Genomic DNA, 24000 nt, shown 5'->3' on the forward strand with positions numbered 1-24000 from the left:
GACAAGGACAAGAACGCCGAAAGTAAAAAGCAGTAGCAAGCGTCTTCTGTGCCAACTCCAATTAAAACAGTTAACCCCGGACGACCGACCCGCTAGTGCGCATATTGTCGGTATTCTTTGTCATCATTCCGAACTGCAAAACCCACGCACGGCTCACGTTTAGACCACCACCCGAGGGGGGTGTCGGTCACAATTAACTTTCCCTTTTTTAGTGATCGCCCGTCGCGTGTTTTGACACAATCCGGCCTCCACCACGGGGATACCAGCCAAAAACAACGGATCACCTCTTCACGCCATGTCTTGCGACAAACAAAGGATAATAATATTCATAAATTTAAGAAGGTGGTGCTGCTGGTAGTGGACATCATGATGTGGATGTGATGGGAGTGTGCGTCTCCTCCCGAATCCTCTTCCGATCGCCACCCACAGGATGGGAATGGGATGCATCTTCGCTCGGTACGACGGTCGCCTGTCCAATTCACAACAAAAAAAAAACCATCGTCGACAGTCACCGCCGTCGGCGGCGGCCGGGAGGGTGACTTAATTCTTATTAATGTTCCCGCTTACTTATGGTCTGTCCAAATCACTTTGCGTAAACGTGGCGTGGCGTGGCGCGGCGGTGTGTTTCACTCGCCGGTTTTACGATAATTAGTCGTCACTGGTGGCAGCGCGTTGCCGAAAATCCAGAGTGGAGTCCAGAGTATAAAACCACCCCGGGTGGTAGTACTGCCGCCTCGAATTCGAACCGATTCGGAAAGAGAAAGGATCGATCGATCGAACGAACGAACGATCGATCGAGTTCTGATCGGCACAACAATTTCGGCCGGCGTGGACTGCATTTGGAGGCAAAGCTGGAAGTTTCGAAGCGCCTTTTTTAGAAAGTCTTTTTTTTGCAAGTTTTAATCCCGTTCGCAAGACGCATGCGCGATCCTCTCCATTTATGCAGGTGCAGCGCACGGTTTTGCGGTTTCACACCTCCGGGGATTGAATTTCATTGGAAATGGATTGTATTGTTCCAAAGCGAGCATCTGCTTCGACATCGCCGTTATATGAGATCATGGTACTGTCAAGCGAGACTTTTGAGCGATCCATCAGACTCTTCAATCTACTTTATTTTATTTCTATCCTTCCTTTTCGAATGCTGTGTCAGATGAAATGATTTTCACAATTGGCTCCCCAGCCCATGGGCGTGTGTTTGCATACGGGATCAGAATATTAATTTTGCTGGAAGTTATTGGCCACCGTTTTGTTCGGAAGACATAAGATGCTCGCGCAGATATACCATCGAAAAAGTCTCATTTTCTGATTCGTTGCCCTAATCGGTAGCCATCAACATGGGTATAACATGAGCGAATTATCGGCTCGTTCCAGCGCTCGTCTCAAGTGGAACGTTGGGGATCGCTGGAATTGTTAGATTGAGCGAGCAGCCGTTTGGCAATCTATCGCCACTGTCGATGTCAATCAATATGAGAGGTGAATGCGAGACGGACGCGAGATCCGTTAGCCGACAACTGCCCATCAGATGCGATCGAACCTCGAGTGTGTAGGCCTCTCCAGTTCGCAGTTGACTGACATGCGGACGGTTGAAGTCTGACTCGGAATCGGAACCGGTGACCGGAGAGTTTCCGTTTGATTTATTCATTCAATCGTCGGTGATGGTGGCGCCTGCCAATCGCCAATGTTTTGAGGGCATTCATCATATCTCGATCAAGATTCGTGTCATGTCCTAACAGCGAAAGCAGAATGTCTTTATTGGCTCTTCCATTTCATTCGGAAATGTGTTCGGTTTTGCTGACGGATTTATTAGAATTTACATAAGATCGAAACGGTCGATTCGCGATGTCTTTGGGCGTAGAGCGATCATTTCAGGAGAGAACAACCGTCGATCAATCTTGCAAGAAAGGCAAGGCGAACACAACACATTCTAATTAGCTCGTTCGCAGTTCCTTCTCGCAACCTTTTACCCTCGGACGACGAATGGTTTCACCGATCGAATCGGATAACAAATTACGCAGACGTTGCTTAAGGAACCGCGAATCCAGACCTCCCCACAGATCCTCCGGTGGATAACGGTGGTCAGATTGGACCCCCAGATCCTAATGGCCACTGTCAGCACATGGGCTAATTTAGTGGAACTGGTTGGCTGGCTAATTATTGACCGTCTTTTAGGCCAACCCTCGCCTTCTTCTTCTTCTTCGTTGATCTCTATCTCAGAGTGAATGGCTACTTGCACCCCTTGGCCAGTAGTCGGCTTTCGGGTACTTTAAGGAAACACTCTTCCACTGGAACGTCCAGAAATCTACAATCTCCGTTGAGGATAATTGAATAATGAAATAAACTCTTCCCGGCCATCTGAAGCAAAGCAAAAGGCGGAACATGTGTTGAAAGCAGGCTTCCAGCTTCTTTTTCGGGTCCGGGCTGGAAAGGGCGCCGCAGATCGCTTAATCGCGATCGTAAAATCCCTCGGAAACTGTCGGCAGGCACGCCCAGATGTACCCAGATGCGTGTAGTGTAGATTGATTTCGCTAATTATGAGCGGAGACAGATTACATTTCTCTTGCGAGTGCGAGTAAGTTTGTCGCCGACAGTACCAGGACGAGGCTGCTCCTGCAATAAAAAAAAAAACACACACCAGACCTCCCGAGAAAGGGGAAAGAAACATATTGCAGCAATTACTTTTATCTCGTCCAGTGACGGTTGTACCGTGGACTTGGAGGTGCTGGATGTTACGTTGTGCCGCCGCCGCCGCCCCAAAAACGGGTTTCGTCAGTTGAGTGGCCCCCGAAACGTCTAGACCGAAAAGCAATCGAGACGAGTGGTCTGCGGACATTTGCTAATGCCCAGGGGATGCGGATGGTGGTTAGCAAACATGTTGGTGGACACGCATAAATCATGCTGTCAACACCGGGGCGGGGAGGCGATTGAGGATTAGAAGAGATTACTTGTGGTGACAGTGCAGAGCAGAAGGAGCAGGAGAGGTTCATATCTCCATAACGGAGTGTAACATGTTTCCTACAAGCAATCTATGGCAAAGAGGCCAACACCAGTGCATTCCCAGGATATCTTGGGGGCCCAGTGATTGCAATCTTCATCAACCCCAGATTGTTCAATCTCTTGCAAACTCCTAGATGGTACGGTCAGCGCCAGCGGATCGGTCATGAGACGGGCGGCTACACGGGATGTAAACAGACCGCGCCCTGCCCTCTCCTCCCCTCCTCTTTCGCGGCTGTTTGCCTAAATCTAAAAACAAATAGCGCATCGGCAGCGGTTCGTGGTTTTCGCCAAAAATACCGACAAAAAAATGCGTAAATTTCACTTTCAATCGAACGAAAATAAACATCACCAACGGCGGTCGGTCAGTTAACCGGCCAGCTGCCGTCGGTAATGCTTTATCATCGCATCGCGCACGCCTCGAAGTACAAGATGGACGCAATCCAACTTACGGTGCGTGGTGCGGCGCGAGCGAGACTCTACGCGCGTATCATATGCTTCCGAGGATTTATTTATAAGATTTGTACGCAAGCACACGCAGCCGGTGGTCCCGGCATACGATTCGCCTCCGACGAAAGGGCTCTGAGCGGCCGATTAGTGAGCCAAATGAATGATCATTTGCCGTTAGGGCATCCTGACAGATGGGCCATCATAACACGGATTTGCGAACCTAACCTTACCATACGGTGCGGTGCGGTTGATCGATCGTGCTTCGCTTCCGTGGGATTAGCACCATGATCAAGCGGTTCCGGTTTTTCACGCGCCTTCATCCATCTTCATAAGATCATTTGGGATCGTGGGGAAAATAAAACATCAACAATCGACGGTCGATCGATCGATTAATCAGCGAGTGATCGCGGCTGCACGACTGCTCAGTCAGCTCAGCAGAAAGGCATTTCCTTTCGTTACCGTTCCGTCCTCGTGTACCAGTTCGTGAGCGCACCGTGTGGGGCACTTGCATCTGTCCATCAAAAGCAACCTGACAGGCAGGCAGGCTTGGCAGGCTTGGCAGGTTGGCCAGCAAGTGAAGGGACCGCCACCAGTGGCCAGTGCATTGCGTGTGCATGTTTTCTGCGGCTGAATGCGCCATTTTTGGCACGGTTGCGTTCACTCCTGTCAAACACGGCTGGGCGCGCGCTGGAGCCACCGAATTTTTGAGCGGTTTGATCGGATCCGACAGTCCGGCCGGCTTCCGTGCGGCGAGCCTTTCTCTATCTGGTCGGCCTGTGACCCCGGTGTGCGATCGAGGTGATCTTACGTCAAGTCAAATAGCTGATTATATGCTCACAAGTTGCGCTCCCACTCGAGGGTCCTCCTCAAGCGTCATCGTCGTCGTTGGTGGTGGTGCTGCTCATGGAGGAGACCCCGGGGGGGGGGGGAGCTAATGCTTCTCATCGTGGAGCTCATGCTGCTCCACACCGACGACGAAGGAGGTCGGCGATCGCTAGCAGGCAGACCGCAGATCTATCGCTTGTTTTGAACAGCAATAAGTAATTGCCTGTCTCCAAGCTACACAGAGAGAGAGAGTGAGAGCGAGAGGATTCCGCGGAGGATGCAAGTGGAAGGACCAAGCCGGCCGAAGAATGTGCCATTTGACGGGTCGTCACCTGGTGCGCGCGACTAATTTGTCGACCTCTGGCCGTGGAGCGTGCGCGCACGCTCGTTGAAGGTGGTGATTGGAATGATTAAAATGTAGATTAGCCCTCGGCAGCGGTGGTGACGGCGGTTGCAATCCACCCTCGCGGGAGATCGAACGGCGGGACCTCGAACGGGCAACTTCATTGTCGGACGCCCGGAGCAACAGCAACGAGCGCCTTCTGCTCTTTCTGCTGTTGAGTATTTGTTTGTTCCAGCGACAGTTTTGCACAACATCTACTCATGCGACTTGAGGAGCACTTGCACTGTTGGCCGTGCTGTACTCAGAGTCGCAGGCCCACAAGCGATGGTTGCGAGACGCTGTCGAGAGTGTTGGGAAAGGGGTGTCTGGTTCAATTGCGTTGTTTTACAGATGGATCGAGGCGTTGAGCTGTCGATGAGGTGACAACACTCGTACAATTTGGCAAATGCGTCTAGCGGAGGGGCAGGATTTCATGACTTGGGGCATTCGGAATGATTGAATGGCGCGAAGGAATTCAATGGACCATTTCATCATTAAATATGATTATGCTTTGCGTCTAGAATTAGAGAGCTAGACCTCATTAGCAATCGATGTACTATGCATAAACGCCAACCAGAACACGCTCGTTCATCGTCCTTTGCTACCACGAACCCTAACTTTTCCATAAATTCGTCACGAACAACATCACGATCGTCACCGGGCTTCGATCGTAAACAAGTCGCGCACTTCCTGGCCTGGTCGGGCAGAACGTGCAGAACAGGTGTGGTGCCGGTGATCCATGACATCGCGTGTGCGCTCGCTCGCCCTCGCTCGGTGTCGATGAAAAATTGGCCACGGATGTCGCACGGAAGTCATAGATTGCAAACCCTCTTTGCTCTGTCCCATTAAACGCCTGTCGGCTGTGAAGCATTCCGGAGGGAAGCAGGAAAAAGAAAAAAAAAAGAGCGAGCATCCTTTCTTCGGTAGCGAACTGTCTATTTTCATTTCACCATCGATGCACAGCGATGCATCCGATACTATGTGATCCTTTTTAAAAATAACGATCACCGGGTCGGATCGGATCCACGGGGAGGGTATCCGGTTGCCAGACCAGTAGGCAACGTGCAGAGAGTCGAACCTCGTGAGTACCGTACCGTTAGTGAGTGATGTATTTCTAATGATGACATGCTGTCGGTCTGTCTGCTGCTGCTGCTGCTGCTGCTGCTGCTAGTGGAACGGATCCGGTCGAGCAGAGTAGCTCTCAGCGTTGGCAGTGGCCGTCCCGTAACCGTCCTCTGCTGAGTAAACTATCCATTTCGGGTAAAGAGGGGCGTCCTCATACTCAACAATGTAGCAACCCTTGATCGTTGCCGATCTTGGCTCCAGATCCGGACAAATAAACAATCGCACACATGGCAATTGAGTTCACGCGAATCGCCTCGGTCGCCTCGAAGCAAAGCAGCGGAGGCGAACAAAGTGAAAGGGGTCCATTTTGGCAAACTCGTGCCAATAGGTTTATGATCCGTCCGGCTTTTGCCACCGTTTATAGCACCCAACGATCGGCCCCTGACGGGTGCCGGTTTCCGGTTTTCATTTCGCTTCTGTTCTGCAAAGTGTTTGAAGTCCAAATCGTGACCAACGAGCCGAGGTAACGGGCTGGAAATCCTTTAATTATGATGTCCCGGCTGTCCATCATCAGCGATGGTTGACTATTGGTGGTCAATCAATTGTCCTTGTCCTCGTGTTGCAGCAAGGACTGACGCCGTTTCGATTGCTCAATCAATTGCGTGTCGGAATGATTTTGCTCGCAAGTCGATCATCACGAAAGACTCGGAGGAGCTGGAGTGTGCGTGTCCGCGTGAGGTAATAGGTTGCGGTACCGCGTGCTACGCCATCGGCACTCGAACCGGATAATCCGTCACTTTGTCGTGTCCCGTGTCGTGGACCACCGATCACCAGCACGGCACCAGGCGCCGCAGAACGAGACATGCGAAAGGCAACATAGCTACGAGCCCAGCTACCGATCGGCCGCCACTGCACTGTCTTGTCACTTAACGAGATTATCTGCAATTACTCTCTCTCTTTGGTTCCTCCCCCCCCCCCCCCTTTCATCCCATCCGCCGTGAGAGTCACCAAACGGATTGCTCATCAAACGACGGCTTCGTGTTACGCGTTCACGCGCAATGTTGCCAGTTTTATGCTCGATTGCGTTCGATCTTGTGGTGACATAAACGTGCGACCGGAGCAACTGCGGCCCCTCACTGGATCGTGTAATGTGTTCCATTTGGGAGCTTGCAGATCTTTTGCTGATTCCTGGGGCACAGGTTTTGTTCGTGTGGCAGCGCAATTGTGGTTTAATGATTGCGTTTGATCCCTCGTCTGATGGTTGCTGCGGCTGCTGCTAGAGCGTTGATCATAGTGCTTTGTTGCCATAATTCAATCAACTCGCTGTCTCTGCTGCGTGTGTCTCGTTGGATTGTTGGCCAATAAATCTTCCGTAATTTTAGGTTTGATGACGTTCTACGCCAACCAAACAACGGGCCTTATGCGGGCCCTGCTCTGCGGGATTGTTGGTCAAGGTCCTGTGGTCTGCCATGCCAATCTAAGCCCCGGGGCTGATGCTGTGAGGCTTATGCTTCCAGCGCACCTACATGCGACCCCTCCCAGTCCTTTATGCGGAGAAACAAAAAAAAAAAGGTGTTCGCGATCACTATTAATGTGAGCTGGTGGAATTGACTCAAAACCTTCAACCTTCAGGCTCCTAAATGGCCGCCATTTTTCCACCGAAAAGTTAAAACAATGTTGCGGGCCCAGTTCCGTTCACATTTCGTACCGGAACGGACGACCTTTTTGGCACTCATGGGGCTTGGAGCCCCGTTTGATCCAATTATGGCACGCGGCGCCGCGAATCGTCGCCAAGGTTTTTTGGTGGCCGGAAGTGGGCAGCTCTCTCGCGGGCCACCAACCAATTTGCATATTCATCTTCGTGCGCGAAGCGATCACGACGAAATCACAGTCAGGGGAGGAATCGGCTGATGGAATCGGTTTTCAGTTTTAAATTTCATACCAAAAACAAACCAGTATTCAAAACAAAGCGTAACCTTTTGCGGGATGTTTGGTGGTTTAGTTTTTGGAGGTTGCAAGAGGGCTTTGAGAGAGATTGGTGATCGCGATTCGCGAAACTGATCTGCCGTAGCGATCGTGTGGCATGTAAGGAGGTCATGTATGCCTTTTCGGGCATAACATGATCTTACCGCTGCAACAGTAAGTGATACTCTGCTAAAATTGAGTAGTAGTTTGACTTGATGAGGTCACGTTATTGTTGTTTAAAATGCAAAAAATGATAAAGTTTTTCAAAATTCAAGTACCAATTAGAAGCTTCTTTTAATCAAAGTAGAGCAGAATATCTATTCGCATATTCCTGAACACGCTACTCAAACGATGACCTGAGTCTCAATTTTTAAAAGATGTTTTCGCATTTGAATCGATGTAGAATTCCAATTTCAATTCCACTCACTACCGAGTACCTAGCAACCAACAACCTCGCCCACAGTACCGTTACCCTAGACATATCCGCTAACAGCATCCACACGTTTCAACTGCATCCGTTCGGTGCGAATGGCCATGTTCAGCAAACTCATTACATGCAGCTTGTTACACTTCCGTCAATCGGAGACGATCGGTCTCTACTAGCTCACAGAATCCCCGATCGGTTGCACGAGTTTCGAGGACGATCACTTCTCACACCTCCTCCGCGCTCCTACTCCGCGTGTCTGTGCGAGGTTAAAACACGCAGTTCACACGCTATACGACAGCTTGAGATTTTTTGTCCGAGAAAAAAACAACCTCAAGAAGAAGCAGCATATGCACAGCCACACCAGCTGCTGCTGCTGCTGTTGGCGAAGTTCAACTGGCGATCCGTGTGGTAAATTATCGACTTAATGCCAAATTATGATCCTGGAATCGGATTCGTGATGAGATTGCTGAGACTTCTTTATTTGGCGGAAGGGTGTTGGGATCTTACGCAACGCAACAAACGGCAGACATCAGGTAACGGTCACATGCTTGTAGCTTGTAATTAATGTCATGGGATCTTAAACCGGACGGACTGCATAAGGAAGTGTAATTGCCGTGGAAGGAATTTTATGGAATTTCTCTCATTTTATGGCGCTGTTATTGTGTGAACGAATGTTATTTCGTGGGTTTCCCTTTCCCGAGAGCTGGAGTTGTGATGTTCCCTGTGGTTCTCTCTCTCTCTCTGAGTCTTATGTTCCAACATTTCCAACAATCTCATCGAGCACCAGCTGATGTACCGTGAATTTGTGGGTCAGTGTCCTATCTATGACCTCGGCTTCACACTGGCCAAACCCCTAAAAATAGGTCCGATCCAGCAGCGCCCGTGCCTGCCAACCTGTTATCGCACACCAGCGTTTCCTGCATCAAAATCTGGCGATCACCGAGACATGGTGGCTGGTTTCGAAGACAAGCCCGAACAGCCGGTGCAACCCTCACCGAAAAACCGGGTGCATCGCTGCAACCGAGTGACGTGCGAACGGCGGCTTTCATTCGGTGACAACCGCTTTGGATCGACAGCGAGCGTGCGATCTTTTTCGCACCCGCCACGACGTTGATCGCGATTTTGAACTTGTCCCCGCCCCGGCGGGGCCGTGCATCACCTCCATGTCGTGTCGAAAGACATTCCTCGCCTCGTCAACAACCGACTTGAGTGTTGGAGCGCTAGGAAAAACGAACAAAAAAAAACCCCCCAAAGTCCAAGTCCTAACCATGGGAGAGCGAGAGAGGTCGTTCAACCCCGGCCAGTTCATCAGGTTTCGCAACTTGCAACGGTGACCAACATTCCCACTCTCGGCCCTCGTGCGGTTACAGGTGCCGCCTGCAACCGAGAGGAGCCAAGGACCGGACGCTCAACCTCCTCTCTCGCGTCGCCTGGTCTGTTGTACAGCAGGTTCTTCGCGAAGCCGGCTCGTTGACAAGTGTCACTTGTGGCGTAGTAGGGCGGACACACGATACATTGTGATCGGTGTGTACATGATGTACCGTGGCCGCTACTTGCCCACGAGGCAGCGCAGGTCGTGTGATGAGAGTAGATCAACTACTACTAGAAGCGGACCTCACCAGCTGTGCTGACACGCCGAACGTCAGAGAAAACGAATTCAGCCAGAGGGTCCAGCTCTCGCAGCAGACGATGGATGTCCATCATCGGGCAACATCAGGGTGTGCGAGCTACTCCGGTGGCTCCGATCGCGCGATCGCGAAATCGCGCTGCCCAACGGTGGCTGCTGTCAGTCGCTTGTCAAGTTTCGCACGCACGCATGCACCACAATCGCGACTACTACCACTACCACTACTAGTGAAGCGACCTGGCAGGAGGTCCTCCCCCCACAAACACAACTCCAGCGTGCGACCCCCAGCGGTCGGATGGACGCAGCGCATGAGACACTTGTCACCACACACAGGCGCGTAATGCGACGCAATGCGTGCGTTTACGTCGACGAATCAATCCCTAGGATCCCATCAGCAGCAGCAGCAGCAGCAACAGACCACAACATCCGCGACACAATAACCTTGGCCCCTGGAGAACCCCTTAGCCACCTCTTCTTGTCTTCCGATCCGGTGTGGTCCGTGTTTTGGTTGGTTGTCCAGGGCACTCGACGACGATTAAAGGCAAGCTCTTCGGAACACTCGAGCCCTTCTCCACCTCCAGACAACGCGAGCACTAGTGGGTCTTAAAATGGACACCTTGATCTTGTGTACTGCGTGAACTTCACTGTAGCGGTCACCAAACAAGGGTTTCAACGACGACGACGCGATGCACACGGGCAGAGATCACACAAAACAATCGCCAGCAAGCAAACCTTGAAACACTCGCAACACAATACAACGCACACGGAGACACACGAGATGGAGAGGAAACAATAGGGTCGAATCGAATGGGCCCGCCTTGACCGACCACAAGAACTTGATTCCACGGCGAACTGCGATCTAGCGAACCAGCGAACGAACGAACGATGATGGAGCCTGGCCCGGTGTTCTCGGGGACACTCTTCACCGTACGGAGTCTTGGTTCGAAGTGATCACTCACTCACTGGCGCTGTTCCGCTCTTCAGCTTCGCTCAGACGGTTTAAATGGGGACGCACGGCTTCGCGATCGCCGCGCCGCGATCAAAAACACATACAGAGAGAGAGAGAGGCAGAGAGAAAGGGAGAGCGATCGTGCGAGCGAGCGAGTGATCGTGCGGCCGCTGTCTCAAAATTAAGAAACGAAAATTCCGCGTCTTTCCATCACTCTCCAACACAACATGCCGCCGTCCGGCCTGGGTCTGGGTGCCAACAGCAGCAGTAGCAGCAGGCGAACGGCGTGCGTACGTAGTATACGCCGAGCACACCAAGGACTCGTCGTCGTCGTCGCTGTCGTCGTCGCTGTCGTGGGGATTGAGCGGCGAGAGCAACACGGCCAGCAGCGCTTGGCTAGTGGCGTGGCAGTGTTGATCGGAAGGGTTGCGTGGACAGGTGGAAGGACGACAGGATGGTGGTGGCGGTGGACGAAGGAAGCAAAAACTTGAATTATGTCATATACACGAGAGCGACCGCGGTGGCAGCACCAGCGGGCAGGCAGAGTAGTTTGCTTGGTTGGTTGGTTGGTTGGTTGGTTGGATGTTGTCTCTTGTCAGCGAGACCCCCGCCATTGCCGCCACCTGCTGGTGTTGCTGGTGCTCGAATGCGAATCAACGCTGCTCGACTTTGATAGCAAAAAAAAGGGTGGCTGGGGTTCGCCGAAGGGGTTATCACATAAACGAAAAGCAACCTTTCGAGGGTGGAGCAGAGTGAGAGCGAGAGAACCAAACCAATTAGGAAGGAAAAGCTGACTTGGAGATACCGGTTCAGTGAGCAGTAGAAGCTGGCTAAGTAGTAGATGAGTAAGTGGAGAGAGCGCTAGCGCGCCAAGTAGTAGCTATTTCACGGATGAGCCACTAATAGAAACGCATGATGGTTTGGAGGACACATTAGTATCAATTAGGAGTTACGACGTGATCGGTGTGGAAGGTCAAAACTGAAGATCCTCCTTCTTCTTATCGAGATCGCGTTTAATCGGAGCAGATATTTGGGAAATGGTGGCTATATAGAGAAACCGTAGAGTGAAAATGTAACAGACGAACAGCATTCAATCCATCCCATTTCCATTAGAACCCTTCCAGACATCTGGAATGGACCAGATTGCAGGCGGAGCATGATTCTGCCGGAGCAACGATCGATGGTAAATATGTCAAAAACAACATTGACCGGGATCGATTCATCGACTGTACGCAGTAGCTTAATAAATATTCAATTGGCTAGATTGACTTCCTAATTGATTCGATCAGTTGCTTCCTAACAGCTTCTGCAGCTATTGCCTTCAATTTGAATGCATTTGGCTCACACATCGTCCGTATCTCTTTTCAGTGGAAGACATTCGTTCAAACCCTCCATTTTCCTGGTGCAGTGCACCATCCACTAGGAACTGCTATCCAGCAGCGCGACAAAACAAACAACCAGCTATCGGCGCGATGGCAATAACATTTGACGCACGGCTAAACACCCAGTAGCGACGCAGTGTCACACCGTTAGATCACACCGGCGAGCGGCTCAAAACGCAAAACGGGCTTTCGTGGTCTCGGGCGGAGGTCGATTAAACTCCACTTAGGTGCTGCCGAGCTACAGGCGATCGAGCTAATTGAGTTTCCGGTCGCCGTGCGTCTCTCGAGGAGGTCGAAGGCAACACCGACAACCGCGGCGGAGGTGTACGCACGTAGTAGTAGCCCGTACCAGTGACTAGCGGCAACACGGCCATAATAGGACGAGCGACGCAGCGTAATGATGACGACGATCGACCCCGATCATCATCGGCGACCAAGATGATTGATGGCCATCAGCCAGCACCGTCGAGCAGCGCAAGCAGAGTTCAAAAACGGCACGAAAGGAAGGAAGGAAGCCATTCGCACGTGATGATGACTAATCCCGCTTCTAACGCGACTCGATCGCGCCAGCCCGGTTGCGTCAACCCGTCCCGTCCCTTCGGTCTGTCCCAAAGTTTGTCGTCAGGTCTATTCCATTTCCAGTTAAACATGTCCAGGAGTCGCAGTGTACGGCGCAGGGAACAAAAGAAAAGAACACAAACGCCACACTGCATACTGGCCCCCGGGTTTGGTGCGTTTTGAGGTCGTTTCGATCGATGATTCGTTTTCGTTTTTGTTTCGTTTGTTCCATGCCGATGCCGTCCTACCGCCTACGGGGCATGTTAGTAGCCGTGCGTGCGTAGCCCTCCCGGCACAGACACCGTTAGTGTTTAAGGTGATTGTGTTCGAGAGTCTGAGGGATGTTGGTTTTTCGCTCGCGGATCTCGCTTGTTTGCTCCTTTCTTGTACGCTAATTATTGTTTGTGAATGATTCCGCGGTAGGCCCCGGCTATTTTCTTCTTCTTTGACCATCCTATCCGTCATATTGCGATGACTAGCACGGGGATGAAGGTGCTGCAGTCTAAAGACTTGTCTGCAGCTTCGTTTCTTGTGATCCTGTGTCTGGGGATGAAGTCAGCTTCTATCACCTTTTGGAGCGGTTCGCGCGTGTTCGCAGGTTTACAGTATGACAACACAGTACACGCCCGTCAACAGGTCCGGGTGCGGTCCTGTTACTGTTGCCTGCTCTTATCTAGGTCAACCTTGCAGTCTCAACCCTTCGGAACAAGTCCATACCATCGATTTCAGACTCATATTAGAAAAAAGATATGATAGATGATGTTAGGAAGGTAGGGAGATTCCTCTTCGTATCCATCGATTCGGATAATTCTCTCCAAGTGATCTACGATCACTAAACATTTCACAGAATGATCGCACAACCTAATGTCTTTGATTTCCATTGAAGGGTTACAGTGAAGCATCGGCCATTGGCCTGGAACAGGGTGCGTGATCAGAGATCAGCTGAACTCTCGGTTGTACCCGATGCCGATCGACAGCCCGATGCCGGCAACGCGTACGTTGAAATGTTGAGTGACAGGTGATTTACATTGGCTTTAGGAGTCCGGAGCAGCAGAGCAGAAGCAGATCGGAGTTCGTTCGATTCCGCGGGGTTCACATTTCACCATCCGCAATCCGAACCAGATAATCCGGGCCCCTGTTCACCACTGGCGGGGAGGATCGAACACAGAGCAACCCTAGTCTACAACGAAAAGGCGTTCGCTGAACATCGGTATCGAACTTTCGCAAGCGTGGCCACCGGAGAACCACCAACAGCGGCCAATGCGTGGCCTCTTATTCACGCCAACCATATGTCATCGCCGTCTGCGAAATGCGAGCGCATCCCGTGGGACCCAAAGTGACCCCGACGATCGACGATCGCGAACGGTTTGCGTTTTTGGTGGCGCGCGCCGGTACTTCAAAGCTAGCTGCTGCGTTAGTTGCGACCTCAGTGGGCCAGACGACCAGATCGTTAGTCGCTATTTGCATTTGAGTAACGAGCTCGAGTCCCACAATCGCACTGCACAATAGCATGTCTTGCACCTTCCAGTAGGTGGAGCGGGAAAATAGTGCATGCCAAGTGCAGCATCAATAGACGTGGTCGTCGTTGTCACCGTTGTTGTCGTCATCTGCCATGTTGATGGCGAACCTTTTTTCTCGCCCAACCATTGACGTAGATGGATGTGACGGGGGGCAATTAAAATCGGTCCGGGGACACACCACCATCGGGAGCCATTTTGTCACGAAAAGAGAAACCGAAATGCGCGCCTTGAAGATCGTGATCATCGCGCGCGCGCGCGCGATTCATCGCAGCTCGCAATGATGCGGAGGATGTTTGTATGTTTATCGGGACCAAAACGGCAAACGGCCGGGCATCATTAAGATTGATTGAAGGTTTCACAGCGTGTCGCTTGAGATCGTGATCGAGATCAGACGCATTGGAGTGACGAAAGAGCACAAGAGCGCGAGCGAGTTGTAACTTACAAAAGTGCAGCATCAAAGGGGCGTGTACATACCTGCAAACGAAAAAGAAAAACGGGAAAAAAGGGCGCGATTAATATTCAGCAATAAGTTTGTTTATCGCCGACATTTCTTCATTATCTTAAAGATCCGTTTTGGTCTGTCCAATCGCAATCAAAACATTGCGAGTGGCCGAAGGAGTGGCGATCGGAATGCTTGGCCATTAACACGCACGATCGGAATGTGCCAGATAACAAATTGTGATTTAATTACGCGACGATAAGACCCAACCTCCAACGTGAGCGTGGTGAACCTCGAACGAACCGCTTGATCGATAAAGATTGATTGTAGTGCGCGAGTGAGCGCGAGCGCTCACGGGCGTAATCAAATAATCGGAATCAGAAGCAATTGATCATCGGCTGCGGTGGTGGTGGCGTGACAGCTCGCTTCGGTGTCTCAAGTCAGGCGGAAAAACAAAGAAAACAGAAATTATCTCGGTGCGCGACGAAAAAAAAAACCGACGATGACACGGAGCAGTGTGGCGGAAGAGGGCCGCTGCAATCAACGGTCTTAATTGACAAACATAGCCATCACCAGGGAGCACCTGGTGCAGTCCGAGTGCCACCAGGACACCGATGGCATCCAGTGACCTCGCTCGCTAGCTGGAGTGGTTTTAGATTACAATTCGTGGTTCGTGGTCGCACCGCCCTCCCACTGTGTCACTGTGGCCATGATCACCTGCAGCTACGGCGTCGGAGGCTGAGCTGCTGGATCAAATATCAACCGGTTGTCCCCTTCATCTTCTTCTTCTGTCTCCTTTTCTGACCAACTCTTTCATCGAATCGGTTGAAACTTGGGCAAACATGGATGCACCGAGCATGCATGTTGTCGGTGCGTGCGAAGTGCCACAGACCGCCACCACCTTGCACACTTGATTAAGGTCTCATTAGGCGCTGGAAGAAGAATGGTCCCACCCGAAAACCCACGGTTTGTGGGGGGACAAGGCAGTGGAAGAGCTTTAAATTTATGCTCACTCTCGATCGTGAGGGTAGGATCGTGGTGGCGGGGCGGAGCGTTGATGAAAACAAGATAGTGTGAACATTACACAGGTTTCGGGGTGATAATGTGCGGCAGTTGACAATGCACCGCACCGATCGCAAAACATGGCCGTCGTGGTCGTCGTCATGGTCAGGAGCGGCACCATGGGAAGCCAAGGGATACAGGTTTCCTGCGCCCCCTCTGGACCATTGGACCGGTTGGAATTAAATTTTAAAATTGATTCTTGACCGGGCAGATTGATTGATTACCGATGGTGCGGTGTTACGGCAGGTGCGCCATCATAATGACGCATGTTGTGACGTGCCGGTGCAACATTGAGCTGCACTTTTTCTGCAAGTGGAATACTTTCTTCTTTCTGTGTAACTACATAAAAAAAATTGGCAAACATTCTCTTTGCAGGAAACGAAACGAATGCAGTAAAATGATACTGATTGGAGGATAATTTTATGACCTTTAATGACTTCATCCCTTTCGGATTGGAACGAAAGCCGTTTAAACTGTTTACCATCTCGCCCAAAATCACCCACCCGTTGGTTCTCATTTTTCCTCCTTTCGGGAATCGAACGCACAGCCTCACAGCGGGGCGCCAGGTTTTTTTTTTTGTGAGATTGCAGGAGGCCGACGATCTTAAACATTTTGATCGTTTTTTATTGCTGGCCCCGCTCTCGTGTTGCCGCAACCGCGTTGATCGCCAAGATACGGGGCTATCGAATCGAGCAAACAAAGCTATTTGTGAGAGATAATGTTTTCTTATTGCAGCCCGAAGATCGGTTCCATTATCTTTCCACTGCGGGCTGTGGTGTTTATCGTGGCAGGTTTTATTGTCCGCGAGGATCACCGCGAGCACGCAGAGAAGGAAGGAAGGGCGCGGATCGCATGATCAACAGTTGCTCCAGTTTGGTAGCTTTCCGCTCCGCGAGCTGCACTGTCCGACTGTTTTGGACCCGGCAGTAAAGTCCCATAACTAACTGATCCTTCCATTTCGAAGGATTGTTTGGCAGTTTACTTTCGTGATCGGAAAGTAAAGGCAATCCACGACATGTGATCGGTTATTATAAAATAAAAGATTTCCATTTTACCGGACCGGGCTTGATGGCGGCCATATTTCATCTGAGGGAGGTAAGGAGCACATCATAAAAAACAAAAGAAACATTTTTAATGCATTTCTTCGCGTCGACTATGGTCGAGAGTGATCGAAATTGCTCGACCAAACAAGCGCACACCAATCGCCCGAGCGTGATCGAGCATTCCTTTTGCGGCTTTGGAAGTGCTGCGCGGCGGATAGATGCATTTCCGATAAGAAGAGCTGGCTCCCGAAAAGGCGATACTAAACATTAGGATCCGCCATCTCGCCATCTCGATGACTACAGGACCACCCGGCGATGGTGCTGCTCGGGGTGCTGGACAATGTCTCAATAATGTCTGTTCTTTCGCCAACGCCCAATCCGCCAACATGTCTTAATCATGAGATGAAACCTTCGCGAGAAGCAGACTCTTCAGGCTCTTTCGGGGGTCTGTGCGATAGCAGCACACCCGTTTTCAATATTTACGGCATCAATAAATTGATTTTGACGATTCAGTTGGGGGCGCCCAGCTCGTGGAGTGGCCAGACAGACACGACGCACGCGAGCTGCCCAATTTGTGCTGCGCTTCGTGCACGAGAGGCGCTTTATCGATGATTCGTTGTGACACGTTGTAGCGAGCGCACCATTTGTCGCGATTGCATGTCAAGAAGCATTAAGGGGCACGATGTGGAGGCTCATGATTTGCTAGAACGCTTGCGACTCCCAACCAGAGTCCTACGCGGCATTATTTACGATGCATCACCGTGCCTGCGCTGCACTTTCCATTAATCTGGCTTCTTATAACAATAAAAAAAAACAGAGAATTCGTGAAAAGGAAAAAGAGAAAAGCGATAAAAAACTGTCGTTCGATTGCATCGATCGGCATCGCAGTCACAGAAGCAGCAACAGCATCCAATGGACTTTCTCAGTGCAGTTCCACTTTTTTCGAGACCGGTAAAGGACGGGCATTGTTTTTATTTATGTTTCGAGATGTCGAGGATCCGACTGCGTTGTGACCGCTTTCAAGTGGACCGCACGGAGATGGTGCTCCCTCGAGTGATTCCATTTTCAGTTTTGCACAATTCCGCACGGTCGCTTTGGGATTAAGATCAGTGCCGCCCCGTGGTCACGCGGTTGTTGGACTCCTCCTTGGTCCTCCTGGGACAAGTGCACCGGCGTACACCTTCAACGAAGGGGGGCCAACCTCCAGCACGGTTATGAGATTTTTACGAAAAGATAAAAACCACGAACTCCCGTTGGCCCGGTGGATTATTTATATGCTGCCGGTGGTGGTGGTGGCTGCGCATTTATGCTCTCGCCTTTCGCGTAACATAAGTGCCATTTAATCCAACACAGGCCTCCACCCTTCTCAGGGGGGCTTCTTTTGCGTTCTTCGGCCCTGCAGCGGCGCTGTCACATGGGATTCGCGCTGAATTATGGCTTCATTTCGAATGCGCCATGGACACGGGTCCGTGGCCCACAGTCCACTTCCACCGATCGGTTATTAAAATGCTGTTTCCTGTGCCCGCGCAGAAAACCTTCAGTGCGTAAGGTGCACCACCTCTACAGTTCCCGGTGGTTTTCGTGTGAAGCGGATTTCGATTTCCTCCGGCACCTGCTGCACGGCGGCCTTTCGCCCCAGTCCGAGTGTCCGATTAAATCCGTATCACCGATGCCGCGGCCAGCGGTCCATGATCGCGCGCGTGATAGCCTTCTACCGGTTCGGTTGAGGTCGAGGAGGTGAAGTGGGCGGGGAACCCTAAAAAAATTATCTACTTCTCCTTTTGTCGCGCCGCGAGCTCCACTGCGTAAGTGATTAATGGAATGGGGGAAACCCGTTGTCCACCGTTGTCACCGCGCGGTGAACTTCAAAACCATCGAGCCTTCCCCTCCCCCTCCGAAAAAAAACCCCGAAATGCGAAAATCCGATCGACAGCTCCTTAAATCGATCAGAGCTTCGAACCTCAGGCCACTAGCCAGCCCGGCCAATAGAGTTGTATGGCGAAATGACGGCAATAATCTGCGCAACTGCCAACTGGTCGGTTGGTCCCCCCGGGGGCCTGGAGGCAGTCCAAAGCGAGGCCAAGCGCGTAAACACTATTTTGCACTATCCGGGCCGGGGGTACCCTCTGATGGCCAGTTGACATGTTTGAACGATTATGCTCTTTGTTACGCCCAAAACCCGCGGTCAGTGGTTGGGGGAATTAAAATGAAATTAAAAATCAAATTTCTTTCTAATCTACTCCTCCTCCCGCCATTCACTCGACCGGCCCGCGGGTTTTGATTGATAACCGTTTTGAAAATCTTGTCCGCCACGGTCCGTTGTCTAGGTCGTCGTCGCCAGACTTGCTCCCTACGCTTTAATGGGAATTACCTTGGGTGAAGGGGAACGGATCTTGGAAATGGATTGCATAAGGCCCCATTTTGGCATAGTCATAACTGGGGCGCCCTGCGTGGTGGTTGAATGTGATCATGGCGCATTAGGAGAGCGTTAGTCACACGAGTGCCCGTGCTAGGACATCAAAAGGAAGATTGCGATCGACGGTGACGAAAGCGGGCGCCACTCGGTTGACATGCTTTAACAGCTTCACGCGTTGATACGTTTTGTTCCGAATCTTAACGTTGGCGCTATTTTTAATAGATCATCATCAACTACACTAAAAAAAAAAGTTAATTTGAGCTTGGATGCACACTAAAGGACGACAATATGCATGCTTGTTTATTGTATTGTTATGATTTGTGATTGTGATCGCCTTTTGAATGGACCATAAATCCGAAACGAGCTGTTTTGCTATCCCGCAAACTACGTGCAGTGTGCTATTACCACCGCAAACAACCGCGAGCTGCTGCCCATTAGTGATCCTATTAGGGAGATCGTTTTGTTAGCACAACAACCAACAAGTGGCGATCCTGCTAGCGATCGAACGATCGATCGGTGCACATTTGCAGCAACAGCTTCGATTTGCAAATAACCATTTGACCGCAGCCACCACATCGTCTCGAGCGGGGATACCGCGAGAAGTGTTCAATGGCCGCCATTAAATCGATCGCACGATCGGCAGCCAACATGGCCAACGGCCATTTTTCGAGCCACAGCTTTCCACAAGGGGGCGAGACTATCAAATAAAATTTAATGTGTGTTTAATAAACATCAATTTCCACCGCACCGCGCCGTAGTGATCAATCGATCGTTCGATTCGAAATGCACGCAAATGCAATTGCTCTTGAGTGCCACGAACAAACCTTCTGTGTTTGATGGCGTGTACTCGATGCGTGCTGTTGCTTGCTACTACACTAATTTGTGCACCCGGTAGTCAGCGTATTGGGGTTCTCGTGACGGTGTCTTATAATGTTTTCGGAACAGTTGGTTTGATTTAATTTGTCCCCTAGTCTCTTGCTATTTTTTGGAGTAATCCAGCTATGTTTCTCTGAATTCCTTGTTTCTGTGATCATCCATCTTCACCAACAATAACCGCCACATATCCTTTCTATCGCTAGTCCTAGCCTTTCATTATTTTATACATTGTTCGGTATTTATATATTCCATGACAATCTTTTACAAACATTTACGGGTTCACTAGGGAATAGGGAAAATTATTATCGAGAAACGGGCAATTTAAATGAACCATAAAACAACAGAACAAATCGAGCAGCTGCTCGAACTTTTAAAAGCACTCGAATACATTTTATAGCACATTTGAATAGACCGTTTTTATCAACGTAAAGCACGTGTTCTGTCACGTGTTCGTAAACTTTAGTTTTTGTGAAAGAAGGTTTTGGAGTGAATAGTAACAGCCACGATCAAACTGTGGATTCTCTACTGAATAGCTAATACCTAGATGTTAGTCAGCAAAGCAATGTCGAGCTCAGCTGAAAAAGACACGGCCCCTTTGTTGATTATTTTCGTTCGCCCAGAAGCATCGAAAATGTGTAGAATCATAAATTCAGATATTTATAGGCCGTTAAATAAATTAAAGCAACTTAACCCGTTCCGGTCTGGTACTCATAGTCATATTTTATCGATGGTGTGTTAATTGATTACAATCTCGCTCATAAATTATCATCCCATCATCAGCCTTCCGCCGTTCGCACGTGATTTATCGCTGCCGATAAACATAAACAGCTCGCAGGTATAGTTACTTCATCTGCAAAACATCCTCAGCGAATCGAAATCAAACACAGTGGCATATCAACCCTCCATATTTTGCCCTACGATAACGACGGCCGTGACGGCTGTTCGTGCTCGTGGTTACTATTACATTTCCTGCCTTCCACTAATTAACCATCGCTTGCTATCGACCAGTTCATTACGGCGACACCACCGGCAGATGCCGCACACTTCTAATGACATTCACCGTGGGTCTCCCCTTGCCCTGCCCGGTGGTTCGGTGGCTCGATGGCGTTTGCTAGCAATTAGTTCTCGGCCACAAGGAACCAGTTACCACGAGCAGCTAATCGTGTCGCGCAGAAAACTGAAATCAAACACGAGGTGTTAATGACGACCGTTGATCGAGATTCGATGCTTTCTCGGCCCCACGCCGGTCCACCCGGTGGGCTGGTCGGCACAGCATGGAAAAGCTAGGATTCGTATAAGGACAAGGGAGAGCGTGTGCCTTTTTTTTTATTTGCTTTCGATTTCGATTTCGTGCATGTCAAGGACGCAAAAGAGAATGCTCGAACTGCTTCATTACTGTTTATGGTTGTCTATGCTGCGTGCAAGAAAACAACACGCCATTTCGCATTGCGAAACAGCACCAAGCGGAAGGTTGTGTAATTTGCGAAAATAAAAAAAAAACTGGAAAACAAACGAACAGGTTTGATACCGATCTTTCACTTTCGATAGAACGGCGCTGATCGTCAAGCATGTTGGCCATAAAACAAACATTAAAATATTGAGCAAAGAAAGGGAGAGCCAGAAGGCAGGTATCGATCGGGAGCTATTTTTCATTCTTCACTTTGCAGCAAATAGAAGAACAATATTTTACCATCACTATCATCATCATCATCAACTCGATCGTCACCATCAACATATGGGGCATTATTATTATCATCGGTCAACCGGAGCGACATAAATCATGCTTCTGCTGCCCCGCTCTCGTGCCTGCCGCCATAGCGATTCCGTCGATGGTCGGATAATGGATGGCGGAAAGCGGTTGATAAATTATACGTCCTCGCGTTGCGGCCATTGCCGGGATTTGGTAACAGCGAGCGAAATTTTCCAGACACTTGGTTGGTTGGAGTATAAATCCAACTGAGAGCACGTGCTCGTGCAGGTAATTTAGATGCCTATAAGCAACGAGATCAAGAGCATTTTCTTGCGAAGGTGAGGGATAAATATTTACAATTTTAGAGCGGCTACTTATGCCAATTAGTGTTACACATGTTTTCGCGACTCGCAACGCAGCAAATGCCCCAAAAACGATGCTGTTTTCAATCGAGAGGCGAATAACAAATAACATTCCCACCTAAAATGTCGCCATTAAAACAACAAAACGATCGTCGATCTTTCGTGCCAAGCAACGAAACGTAATGTTTCAGTTCCTCATTTCTACCACACAAGCACCTCAAACAGCTGCCGGCGGCGTTCGATCCAAGTGCGTGCAGATTGTTTATAAATTAAGTAATCGGCTCGGAGTAAAGGAATGCCAGGCACGGATGCCGCCTGAATGCTGCCGATGGTAAACATGAATCGTCCAGCAACCGGACCGCGTCAGGCGTTCATCACAGACCCACAGTGGGACGCGATCGTCAGGAAAAAGGGTGAGCCAAGCGAGTTGCCCACCGAGAGAGGAGTTTGAGAGCTTTAAATGGACCGAAGGTGATTTGAGCGTTTCGCGTTGCGCTGGTTAAAGAAGCAAAAACGACGACACGCGCGACACTCCTTCTCTCGTTGGGTCCTTCGGAGGTCTTTGGTGGTGGACCTACCTCAACACATCAGCGATAGCCGTAGGGCCTCAGTTCGCCCCTCTCTACACGTGCGTGCGCTTGGTGTTTAGCCCGAGGGGGCCCGCAAGCCGAATAAGAAGGCGGAGAACGCTTCTTAAATGCTCACCAACGGGTCCATCTTTAGGTCCGAATGCGGATTGCGCAAGCACAAATCGTGGTGCAAGTTCGTAAGTGGTCATCATGCCTCTCCAATGCACCAGATGATTGGTTTTCGAAGCCGAAGTCGGTCTCCGGCTCGACACAGGACCATTGGGAGGAGGTTAACACCTCCCGATAGCATCGATCCAACGACGATCATAAACCAAAACGTGGCAGTCAGGCCAGTCGCTACCACCAACGACGATGATGACGATGGCGACGCCGGGGACGGAGGCCACGGATAAATGAGTAAATCCACTTGAGCAATCGAGGGCGGTCTCCGCGGGTTCCGAAAACTGCCCTCCAGCTATTGCATTGACGTGGATGTAAACACATTTACAGTGCCCTCTAGGACCTCCTTTCCCCCTTCCTCGACGAGGAGGGGGTGTGTCTGGTGTGCATATTTGTCACGGATGACATTTGCAAATGAGGTGACTCTCGGATGCCCTCAGGAGGGGGGTGCCGGGGGTGAAATACTCCAGCACTCGCCACGGAATTGGCTTTTCTCTTGAGCGAGTTCTACGCGAGGATTAATGGACAAAAGCTCGCACTCGTGGCGGCCTGGAATGTTGATTAACTGGCGGAATGGGATCGCTATGCTGAGGTCCATAATGAACTTTAACTTCTGCTCTGCAAAATATCCTGCAATCAGCGCCAGCTTGTTAGATGAAAAGGATCTTCGTTGTGACGATGAACTACCCCAATGATCGATCTTTTCTGTTTGCACACTCCAGACATACACGCAAGGTCCCTTGAGTCGCAACAAATGAGAGTCTATTGTTTATTTTAAATTTAATATTCAGCCGCAGATCGCGCTCGGTCTGGCCTGCAACCTCGATCGATTGTGAACGCCATCGAGCACACACTAATCGATTGCCAATCGATCCTTGGCCTCCGCGACTCGTCGTCGGAAAGTCAATGCATCGCACAGTGCAGCAGCTGCAGCAGCTGCAACGAGCGAGCGATCGTGTCTGCATCATCATAACCGCACCACCACGACGGCGGTGTGCAATCATCCCAATCAGCGCGCAAATCAATCACACGCCATTGCCACACAGGCAGGGCAGTGCTGGCAGATGCGTGATTTATGCTGGACACCGACGCCACTGACTGACGCCCCGGGGGTCGGCGGTTTTGGATATTAATCACGACACGAAAGGGCCCCGACCACGGAGACATCGTCATCGCCGTCATCGGGGGTGCTTTCTCTTGGGGTCGTGTTTGCTCCTCGCGT

The 24000-nt window shown here is 50.5% G+C and overlaps 1 protein-coding gene across 2 annotated transcripts in view; it reads right to left on the reverse strand.

The window, feature by feature from the left end:
• LOC126570590 (cGMP-dependent protein kinase, isozyme 2 forms cD4/T1/T3A/T3B) overlaps nt 1–24000 on the reverse strand; it is a 97682-nt gene that overhangs the window by 48554 nt on the left and 25128 nt on the right. The window lies entirely within an intron of this gene.

Source organism: Anopheles aquasalis, chromosome 2 (assembly GCF_943734665.1).
Source record: "Anopheles aquasalis chromosome 2, idAnoAquaMG_Q_19, whole genome shotgun sequence".
NCBI lineage: Eukaryota > Metazoa > Arthropoda > Insecta > Diptera > Culicidae > Anopheles > Anopheles aquasalis.